Source organism: Jaculus jaculus, unplaced genomic scaffold (genome assembly GCF_020740685.1).
Source record: "Jaculus jaculus isolate mJacJac1 unplaced genomic scaffold, mJacJac1.mat.Y.cur u25, whole genome shotgun sequence".
Classification (NCBI taxonomy): Eukaryota; Metazoa; Chordata; class Mammalia; order Rodentia; family Dipodidae; genus Jaculus; species Jaculus jaculus.
This window is the reverse complement of record NW_025423515.1, coordinates 767,314-779,679: the sequence shown is the minus strand read 5'-3', so window position 1 is coordinate 779,679 and position 12,366 is coordinate 767,314. Positions and strand designations below refer to the sequence as shown.

Sequence of the window (12,366 nt, the reverse complement as noted above, 5' to 3'; positions counted from 1 at the left end):
TTCTGACTTCTAAACATGCTTGGTGATATACACAAGCTGATACATATATGCATGCATATACACACATGCACACACACACATCATACCAAAAACATTGCACAAGGACTGACAAGTAAATTTAATAGTACCTCTCAACACGTAGACTATGTTAAGAACATTAAACAAACTTTTAAAAATATGATACAGACATATATATTGAGTATTCTTCAAGATTAGATACTTTGATAAAGGTTGTAAATGTAGACAATATAGTAATGGTTGTAAGTCTATATTTACAAAATGTTACTATTTCAAATTATTAGTCTATTATTATTCAGCATTTACATTAATCCATCACAATATTTAAATTAATATATAAAATTTGCTTGGAATGGATGACATTCTAACATAGTCTTAGCTATAACACTAAAGCCATCATTAGTCATTAATGTCCAGGTTACCTACCATAAATGATACTGATCTTACTTGACTCTTCACAAGGATTCATCAAAAATATAATACATTGGGCTGGAGAGATGGCTTAGCGGTTAAGTGCTTGCCTGTGAAGCCTAAGGACCCCGGTTCGAGGCTCAGTTCCCCAGGTCCCACGTTAGCCAGATGCACAAGGGGGCGCACGCGTCTGGAGTTCGTTTGCAGAGGCTGGAAGCCCTGGCGCGCCCATTCTCTCTCTCTCCCTCTATCTGTCTTTCTCTCTATGTCTGTCGCTCTCAAATAAATAAATAAATAATGAACCAAAAAAAAAATTTTAAAAAAAAAAAAAAATAAAAAAAAAAAAAAAAAAAAAAAAAAAAAAAAAAAAAAAAAAAAAAAAAAAAAAAATATAATACATTAATTCACTTTTCCTATTTAAAAATTATTTTATTTGCAGGAGAAATAGTATTCTAACCCAATTAAGCATACTTTTGAAGCTTCTCTCTTTAAACAACTACAGAAGAGAAGTAAAAGAAATTTATTTCACAGGGAAGTTGTATGAATTTCATTCCAAAAGATATCACTTGTTCTTTTCAATGAGATGAATAGTCTGCTTCACCAAAGGTTAATAATTAGGCAATGAGGACATACACAGAGGAAAATCAGTTCTTGCCCACAGGATCTTAGTTTAAAAACATGGTCATTTGATTGGATACATCATCTGTTATAGTTTTCTTTGCAACAAATGCTTTTACCAGTTTCAAGTCACTACACATAATACTACATATGTCTAGATTATTCTAGACAGTATAATATTTGTTGTTTGGGAAACATTCAAGTTCTAGTCTATTCCTAAAGAATGAAGTTCCTTAGTTAAAAAAATGCTTTCATTTATATTAAAAATATATAGGGCTGTAGACATGGATTAGTGGTTCCTGTGAAGCCTAATGAGCCATGTTTGACTCTCCAGATGACACACAAGCCAGACACACAAAGTTTAAACCAGCAAAAGATTGCAAATAAATTGAGCTGGACAGATGGCTTAGCAGATAAGGTTCTTGCCTGTGAAACCTAAGAACCCATGTACTGTTTTCCAGATCCCATGTTAGCCAGAGCACAAAGGTGAGGCAAGTGCATGGTTACACATACGCAATAGGTGGTGTACATGTCTGGAGTTTGATTGCAGTGGCTGAGGACCTGGCATACCAAATCTCTGTCTCTCCTCTCTCTCCCTCTCTCTCTCTCTCTCTCTCTCTCTCTCTTTCTCTTATCCTCTCTGGCTAAAATAATAAAAATAAATAAATAAATGTTTTGTGAAATTAATAGATTTGCACCATTCATATGTCTGTATTGTCACTAGTAATAGTAAGTGGAACTGGATTGAAGTAAATATATTAAAAATAAATTGGGTGGAGACATGGATTAGCAGTTAACACACTTGCCTGCAATGTCTAAAGACTCAGGTTCAATACCCCAGTGTTCATGTAAACCAGATGCACAAAATGGAGCATGTGGAGTTCTTTTGCAGTGACTGGAGGCCTTGGCATGTCTATTCGCTCTCTCTCTAATCTATCTGCCTCTCTCTCAAATAAATAAATAAAATGTTTTTTTAAAGATTCAATTTGAAAATGCATTGCAGGCTGGAGATATGGCTTAGTGGTGAAGGCACTTGCCTGCAGCATCTAAGAACTCAGGCTTGATTCTCCAGAACACCCACAAAAGCCAAATGCAGAATGTGGCACATATGTCTGGAGTTCATCTGCAGTGGCTAGAGGCCATGGAACACCTAATCTTTCTCTCTCTCTCTCTCTCTCAAATAACTAAATAAAAATAAAAATTTTAAAATAGTGCATTGCTTATGAAGGCCTAGCACTCTGCTCTCAAGCCCCCAGGGAAAAAAAAATGTACCAGCCAAGTAGCCAATGTTAAAACTACTGCTCTTCAGCTGGCCTTTTAATATATGTTACAAAGTCAGCAGTGTAAAAAAATAACAGAGATGATGAGAAACCATGCTAAAGAACAAACCAAAATATCAAAGTCATCTGGGGCTGTACAAAATTCAATGTAATGAATATTTACATCTTTTACAGGTGAGTTCCTTATTTTTGCAAATATAAATGGAAAATTCCAGCTGAATTGCATGTGCTATTATTCTCCCTGGTGAAATACATTCAGTAATGAGAATCAGAACATCATTAAACCCCTCGTTTTATCATGCAAGAATGATCCACCCTCAAAATTCAGTTATACTATATCTAGATTAGAGTCTAGCTTCTCAACTTTAAAGGTCAATGTCTGACATAGAGTCATCATTAACCTCATGAAAGGTGGAAACATGTATGAACACAATTGAGCTAAATATAAGTAATCTAACCAACATGATATTATAAAATCCAAGAAAATATTCAAACAACAAAAGATATAAAATAATTTTCTAAACATTTGTGTCAGTTAATTCCTTAAAATCTAGACATGAAATAACATTTTTACTTGGTTTCATTAAGCTAATCATAACTTTTGAATTAAAAGATATGTTAGCATAAAATTACATTAAAGTTGGGACACAAAAGAAAAAAATCCAATTTCTTACATTTTTACAAAAGAAATTTTATTCAACTCATTTAGAGAAGTCTAATGCTATTCAATTGATATAATGTATAAATTTATATACACACATTACAAATTCATCCATGAAGAAAGATAATGGCTTAATGAATTTATTACATAAATTCACTTCCTGACAACTAATGCAGATATTTAAGATGATTTGTACTAATAATACATTAACATGCAATGAAAGGTTTTCAAACAGAACTATAGCACCCTCTACCTAAAGCCGCACATGAGAATAGAGTGAAGGAAGATAAAATGAAACATAACTAGGAGAAACATTTTGAATGTTTATTTGCTCTATCACTCCAGGTTTCCATCAGGGGATGGGATTCATGAGCACAGAAAAAGTAATGGTGAACAGAGATCTAGCAGAGTTAGCACTGATGAGGAACTGACAGGGGGGAGGGTTGCTGAAAGCCAGCTGAGGAGGCACTGCTAGGACCAATAGCCTGAAGGATGGGACTCTACAGAGCTAGGCTAAAGAAGTGAATAAACTGTGTTCACTGCATGCCATCAATGACAGAACATGAATTAGCACGTATTTTCCTAGGTGAAAGGGCTCTTTTACTCTGAGAAACTGAAGTGTGGTTGGAACTGCTCTCAAACAGTTCAATCTTTCTTTAATTAAATAAAATAGCACGTAAACAAGGCATGGTGGCACACACATGTAAGCCCAGCATTCAGGAGGTAGAGATGGGAAGATTAGAAGGTGAAGATCATCCTTGCATACATAGTAAGTTCCAGGACAGGCTGTACTACATGAGGAGAGAGGGGAGAAGGGAGAGAAAGGGGAGACAGTGGAGGAGGGGAAAGAGAAGAGGAAAAGAGAGGGGAGAGGCAGGATAGAAAAGAGAGAGGAGGGAGAACAGAACAGAGAGGGTTGGAAAGAGGGAGATAGGAAGGAAGGTAGAGTGGGAGGAATAAAGGGAAGGATGGAGAGAGATCAAGGAAGGAGAAAGGAAAAATGATGCTTATAAACATAGAAAGCACAAGAGTGATAAAACAAGTATGAATAATTGATGATGTAGCAAGGTGGTCCCATACTATTTTTGGAAACTTTAGGTTTATGCATTTGAAAATATGACAAGATTTATAGTTACTAAATCTGGAGATGGTAGGTAACAGATGGAAGACAGATACATTGATAGTTAAATAGAAGATTGATAAAGCCTATCTCCAAGTGGCACAAGAGTTGCAAACTATTGCCATAGGCCTAACATGGCTAGATACCTGTTTCTTTATGGCTGTAGGATATGAACTTTTTCAACATGCTGGGGAAAATAGAATAGTATTTCATGAATGTGGTTATTAGATAAAATTCAGATTTTAATGTTTAAAAGAAGTGCCTTTGGAACACAGACAGATTATTAGTTTACACAGTATTTATGGTTGTTTTCAATCCACAACATAAGAAGAGGCAACTGAAAACACTTGGCCCTGCTCAGCCTGAACAATTGATCTGAGCCTTCCCAGCCTCTAATGTAATGATTAAGAATTTTTCACTAAGGAGTCTGCACTTCAGATACCTTTCATATGGAGAGTATTTGGACAAGCTGAGTCAATTAGTCCCATCAGCCACAAAGAAGTTATGACCCTTAAATAGATTCATTCTCGCTGTTGAGTCAATTAAGCATTGGCAGTATGAAGTGTTTCATGAATCCTCTATGTAACTACATCCTAAAGCTATTTTATAGTAGGGAGGTTTTAAGTTCTTTACTTAGCATCGTTTACATTTGACCATCTTTTTCTAGAAGTCCTAGTATTTCCAGGAGCTGAACTTATAACCACGGTACTGGAACTCTGTGACAGTTGAATTCTACAGAGAGATTTCCTCAACTACTTGCTTCCAAATTATTACAAAACTCACAGGCAAGTGGCAGAATTCATATCCAGATGAATTTCCCCACTTCAACAAAGAAACTTTCTGCTAACAAGGAAGTCCGTTGTCTTTGCCTTTTGTTCTTTGATATAGAGTCTCATGTAGCCCTTGAACTCATGTTCTTCCTGCATCCCTTCACCTTCTGAGCACTGAGAGTACAGGCATGCACCACCATACCTGGGGTAATAATGCTTTATCAAGACTGGAGAGATGCTCATCTGGTAAGAGAGTTTCCCAGACAAGCAATGAAGATCTGAGTGGAACTGAAACCATCTGGGCACAATTCCGTAGAGCCCACATAAACAGCGAGGCATGAAAACATATACCTGTGACCTAAGTCCTATAGGGAACAGAAACTTGAGAATCTGGTACTCATAGTAATGGTAGCTGTATGTACAAAGAGAAACTCCATCTCAAGGAAACACACCGATGAGTGATGGACGGGGAACAATTCATACATGTGCATATATTACACACAACTCACCATGTGTGTTATATAGAATATATATATATGTATATTTTTTCCAAAATCTGTTATTCACCTCAAGAAACTCTGTAAAGGAGGACCAATGCTCAAATAACTCAAGAACCTTCAAACGTAAATCACTTTCCATAGCTACCATTTTCCCATATAAAACTGCAGCATTCAAAATAACTTAATTCTCTCATATTTTATTAAAATATTAGAATTTTAATTCCATAACTACATTTTTGTCACTTACTGAAATTACCAACTTACCTTAATCATCCTAAGGTATATGTGCAAAGAATGTGCCATGTCCTTAACAACCCTGTGACAAAGTTCTTTGCAAAACATAGTATGGCTGCATTGTACTTGATTAGGAGCAATGAGATGTAACTTGTAAAATCACTAGAACAGCTGTTGTTCATAAAATCTCCCTAGGGATACAAAATGAGGGCTGAGGACTGAAGATATTGCTTAGTGGTTAAGGTGCTTGCCAGCAAAGGCAAAGAACACAGTCAATTTCCCAGTATCCACTTCAAGGTAGATGGTGGTACATGCATCTAGAGTTCCTTTGTAGTGACTAGATCCTGATGTTACCATTCTCTCTTTCTCTGTCCCTGTTTGTCTATTTTCTTCTCTCACATAAATAAATAAATTATTTTTAAAGTGAAATTAAGGAATCTGGTTCATCAAGAATCTATTGCTATTTTCTTCCATCCTTTTTATTGCCCATGATGGAGGGTCTTGCTCTAGCCCAGGCTGACCTGGAATTCAATATGTATTCTCATGCTGGCCTCTAAATCACAGCAATTCTCCCACTTGGTTTTCAGAGTGCAGAGTTAAAAGGCTTCCATGCCTTGCTAACTTTATTATTTTTTTTTAATTTTTATTTATTTTATTTATTTATTTATTTGAGAGCGACAGACACAGAGAGAAAGACAGATAGAGGGAGAGAGAGAATAGGCGTGCCAGGGCTTCCAGCCTCTGCAAACAAACTCCAGATGCATGCGCCCCCTTGTGCATCTGGCTAACGTGTGACCTGGGGAACCGAGCCTTGAACCGGGGTCCTTAGGCTTCACAAGCAAGCGCTTAACCGCTAAGCCATCTCTCCAGCCCTCTAACTTGATTCTAAGGCACCAAAATATCACTAGGAAGTATGATCTCAAGTGAGTTTTTTATCTTGTTTAGGTTGGATTATTTTGATGTGACTTGGGTCTTTTTGTGAGGGTTTGGGGTTGTTGTATTGAAACAGTATCTCACTCTGTAGCCCAGGATGTCTTGACCTTACTATGTATACCAGACCAGGCTTACCTTCAAGTGATGGCAATATGGTGGCCCCAACCTACCAAGTACTTGATGACAGGCATTAACCATCCAAGCACAGCTTGATTTTGGTTTTCTGAGATGATCTCACCTGGTATCTTTGAATTATGTCTAACTCATGAATCACCTGCCTCACCCTTGCAAATGCTAGGATCACAGGAATGGATGGCTGTGCCCAATTCAAGAACCTCTAATTGCACACATGATATACTTTTTTATGTTAAGCATAACTTTTACAATCAGCTAAAACAAATTTGTAATTCACTTTTTTTTTTTCCTTTTGAAGTAGGGTCTTGCTCTAGCCCAGGCTGGCCTGGAATTCACTATGTAGTATCAGGGAGCCTCAAATTCAGGGGCATTCTCCACCACTCCTTCCAACCTGCTGGGATTAAAGGTGTGTACCATCACACCTGGCTGTAATTCCTTGATTCCATCAACAAACACACACACACACACACACACACACACACACACACACACACACAGTATTGCTAGAAAAATTGGAAAGAATCAAAAGTTGACATCAGTAATAGACAATTCTTCAACTCCTAATATTATGTTAAAATCTTTTTTTTCCATCATGGGAAAACATGCTATAAATATTCTGAGGACAGGGAAGCACACAGGAACATGCTTGTCATAAAAAGATGTTACTCCTCTCCTTTCATGATCATTTGTTCTTTAAACCTCATAATACTAAAAAGGAAAATGTACAGGTTAGTGTCTTACTTTATTTACCTGAAAACTATCCTTTTTTTGGATTCTATGATTTTAGGTAATATAAATACTTATTAAGAAACTTTGAAATAAATAATTCACTTTGTGTTTGTTCCTTGAGACAAGATCTCTCGCTGAACTTGGAGTTTGCTGGGTTTTGGCTAGGGCTGACCATCAAAGCTCAATGATGTTCCTGTCAATGATCACCTCAGTTATGGAGTTACAGAGCCAAACCTGGCATTGATCTTGGGCCTGGTGTTTGAATTGAAGTCCTTATGTTTATACAGCAAACATTCTTAGCCACTGAACCATCTCCATGACCTTACAGCCTTTTTCTTCATGATCATTTAATATGTCAAATCTGTAATTAGAACAAGGACCCCTGTATTTGGTTTAAAAAGTTAATTGGAATACAGTCACACCCATTATTGTACTTGTTGTGCATAGCCACCTTCATTTAATAAGAGCATAGTGGAATAGCTTTGGGTAAGATCTTCTGATCTCCTAAGGTATAATTTTTAGTAATTCACCCTCAACCTAGTGACTACTCTGACCCCACTAAAAATTATTTGTGTTACAGTCATGGCTACATATCCACAGTGAAATGTGGAGATATTGGAAATATGACTATCATATCTATCTAGATGTCACTAGGCAGCACTGACTTAAAATTTCAATGTTAAATGATCTACAGACTTGGAAAACTATAATGTGGCATAATATAGAATTTGGTTGTCAAGATTATTTTGAATAGAAATGGTAGTTATTATGGAATTGTGAGAAAAGTAACTGATTTATAAATCTATGTTAAATCTATGTAAACTATGTTAGCATTCTCCAGTGGAGTGGTCCCTGAGCCACAATTGGTGTGCTGACCTTCAAGATTATTCTAATTTGTCTTTTTCTTCTTTCATTTTTTCAAGGTAGGCTGACCTGAAATTCACTATGTAGTCTCAGGGTAGCCTTGAACTCATGGCTATCCTTCTACCTCTGCCTCCCAAGTGCTTGGATTAAAGGTTTGCTCTGTTACATCCACCTCTAATGGTCTTTTTATTTTATTTTACTTTTTTCTCCCTGAACTCCCCCCCTCCCCTCGGTAGGGGTTTTGTTCTAGGCCAGCCTGGGCGGAAATTCATTATGTAGTCTCAGGGTCGGCTGGAACTCACTAAACACAATCCTCCTGCCTCTGCTTCCCCAGTGCTGCAGTGAAATGGTCTTGAACTCATAGGTAGGAAGACCAAAGTGGGATTAGGCACAGAGGTGGGGGTTTAAAACTTTAAAACTCGGCTGGCCTGCTTTAAGACCCTGCCACCTAGAGCGGCCTGGCAAGAACTCAGTGAACGCACACTCAGACTAGGCACGCAAGATGCAGGGTGGGAGGAGTTCAGACATAAGCGCTTCCTTCCATTCAGAACCAAAATACCAGGGGAGAGCGCAAACGCAGTCCCCCACTACCACAAATTATGCAGTCCAGTTTCCCGCATTTGGAGAAATCGCAGGAGTCAGCACCTCTGGAGTGCAATGGATAAGCCTCGCCCTGGGAGAGCCACCTTCTTGATCATGGTATCTCTTGCCAGGTAAGTATCTCTAATGGTCTTTTTTAAAGAGGAGAATACAATTTAGAATACTTTCAATTATAAAAATTCAGTTTAAAAAGTGTTATACATATGTGCTTAAGATCTGCCTGGTAGCATTTCTCCAATCCTCAGAATTATTCCTGGAGAGAACAAATATTCCAGAATAATTCACCATTCCTCTTCACTTCATTGTCTCTGCCCCCTTAAGAGACTATTTGGTAGAAAAAATTCAAAGTAGGAAGAAAATAGAAATTTTCCATGTATTTAATGATACTGAAATGGGTATCATATTATCCTTAGATGTAAAAAGTGTTTATGTAACAGAATATAGAAATGGCCCCTTTTTTTTCTTAAACTCCATTTTTTTCTGACATGTACACACATTTCACTGTGGTCAAATTCAATGTCTGATGTCAACGTGCACTTAAAAATTGGCCCAAGCTGAGCATAGCGGTGTACACCTTTAGTTACAGTATTCAAAGGACAAAGGACTGCTGTGAGTTTGAGGCCTGCCTGGGACTACAGAGTAAGGGTAAGCATGAGTTAGAGTGAGCCCCTACATTGGAAACCTCCCCACACACCCAAAACTTTCAGCATCTAGAGTTAAGACAAGATGCTAGAAAGCCAACACTGCATCTACTCTCCTTCCTATTGTCTTTTTTTTACATTACTTAATTAATTTAGCATTTAGTAACTGCCAGTACCCGTTTTTACTTTCTGTCACCATCCACAGAACAGTGAGGGCAATGTCTGTAAGCTCAACACACTGTGATTAGAAAATCAGCATGGAGAGTTGCTGACACTTGTGGGCAGCACCCTGGAGCTGGCTGTGGGTCTTGGCAAGGCCAGTAGCTAGAGGTGATCTCAGTGATGTCCAGGAACCTCCTGCAGACCTTCACGCCTTTCCACTCCCCCCACCTGCTGCTGAGAGGTCTCACTCACAAGCAGAATGCCAAGGGTGCCTCCTCTGCTATCCTGCTGGATACAGGCACAGGAAAATGAACTCCATTGCTCCTTTCTCACCACAAGGGACTCCCACACATGAAGTTCACAATTTCCCTGGTGACTCTCTGGTTGAGCTGCAGCATTGTGATGTCATGGGCCATTCCATCTCCATATGGTGCAGGGGAGGCCAGAGCAGTCCATGATTGCATAAGGGAGGGTGCAGTGTGGAGAAGGGCTCAAAGGAACTCACAGGGGTGGTTGTCCAGTCATTGGTGGAATACCTAGTATTGGCTGAAAGCCACTGAAAAAACACCTCCTTCCTACCACAACTTCTTTTCCCCTTCTCTATCCCAGCATTTAGATATTTTAGTAATGATATCTGGCTTCTGCATATAATATTGTCCACCTCCCCAGGGTAATTCTGCCCAAACATACACCCCCCCCACACCCCCACACACACAAACCCTCTCTCTCTCTTTCTCTCTTTAACATATTTGTTAATACCTAAAGAAGAAGTAGGTTTTCACATGACTTATTCATATCATCTTAAACTTTGCTTAACCCTCCTCCCTCCTCTCCTCTCCTCCATCCCATACCCAGACCCCACTTGGACCATTTTACCCCCAATATTCAGCCTTTCTGCTACATATCTACCATACCCTACATGCCTACCCCAAGCTTGAAGACCTTGCAATCTTCAGAGGGAGTTAACTTAAATACAAGGCAAGATTTGAAACACACTATTGTGTTCTGCAAAGTCCAAAGGCTTATTCCTTTGGATTGTGTTTAGGATGTTTTCTTGTTCTTTTTCTAAATTCTATTTCCAATGACTGAGTTCCTCAGAGACTGCCTTAGGAAAAAGCATGATCAAAGACTGAGAAATCACATTTGGTCATGTATGGAAACCTCTATTTAGCTGAAGAGAATAGTGATTCTATTTAAACTCTATTACAAAACATGTTTAGTTTGCCTTTGTCTTCAATATGCATCACAGGAAAGTGCTATCAGGTCCCTTATGACTACTACTAGTCATTTTGTTGATAAATTTAGAGCCACAAGCATTATTTATTTTGCTTTCATGGTGGGGGCATGAGGATCAAGAGTTCAGGCTAGCCTAGGACACAACAGAATGTCTCAAAACAGAAACAAATGGCAGCAGTGGTGGTGCACTCATTTAATCCAACCCCTTGGAGGCAGAGGTAGGAGAATTGATGTGAGTTCCAGCCCATTATGGGACTATAGAATGAGACTCAGGTCACACTGGTCGAGACTAAGACCCTACCTCAAATGCACACCACACACACACACACACACACACACACACACACACACACACACACACTTTCCCTCTTCAAACAATATAACTTATTAAAAAGTTCTGATTATTCAAAGAAGTTCCACAGTGAACCTTTATTTTATTTTATTTTAATTTATTAGTTTTCTTTTCAGCAAATACAGGCAGTTTGGTACCATTGTTTAGACTCATCCATGATCTACCCCCTCCCATTGGACCCTCCTTTTTGATGTAAATGGGTCGTGCATTGTGGAGTTAGCCCATAGTTATTGTTACGATAAATGTCTCTGCAAATCATGACTCAACATGTGACTCTGACATTCTTTCCGCCCCCTCTTCCGCAAAATTTCCCTGAGCCACGTTGGGTTCATTTTTGGTCTGCTTCAGTGCTGAGGTGTTGGGGGCCTCTGAGGCTCTGGCTCTCTGATTTGGTAGGAGTTGATTTTTCTCTGTGTTGGTCTCCTTCCCCTTTGTGCTGGTATCCGGTTCTTCAGGAAAACATCACCCTTGCTTGTTTTGCCAATTTTCCTTAGTTTCAGTTGGCCCCTTTTGAGGTATGTTGGGGCAGCTCTCTCCTCAGGATCTGCATCTATCTGAAAAAGAGAAGCAGATTCTCCTACGGAGAGTAAGTTAGCACCCGGAAAATTGAGATAACAATTACTTTTTTGATAGAGAGTTTGATAGGTGTAAGCCCTCTTATACCCCATGATTGATGGTAGCTTGATATTGGAGAGTAGGCTTATGTTTGGATATGGTTCTGACTTGTTTCCCAGCTCCAGCTATGGGACTCATACCACTGAGGGGATCAGTTAGCCAAATTGAATGGAAAAAGACTTCCTGAACAAAACCCCAGTGGCTCAAGTTCTTAAACAGTCACTCAACCAATGGGATCATATGAAGCTGAAGAGTTTCTTTACAGACAAGCATATAATAAGCAAAGCCAATAGAATACCCACAGAATGGGAGGAAATATTTGCGGGTTATCCCACTGATAGAGGCCTTATCTCTAGAATTTACAAAGAACTAAAAAGTCTAAACAATAAGAAGACAAATACCCCACTCACAAAATGGGGCGCAAAGTTGAACAGGCAATTCACAGAGGAAGATATACAAATGGCAAACACACACTTAAAATGTTCAT

General features: G+C 38.6%; 1 non-coding gene across 1 annotated transcript; it reads right to left on the bottom strand.

Moving 5' to 3' along the window:
* Nucleotides 1-8,832: 8,832 nt before the first annotated feature.
* Nucleotides 8,833-8,994, bottom strand: LOC123457565. Its single transcript, XR_006635050.1, has one exon. It is a non-coding gene; the product is annotated as a U1 spliceosomal RNA (small nuclear RNA).
* Nucleotides 8,995-12,366: the final 3,372 nt, after the last annotated feature.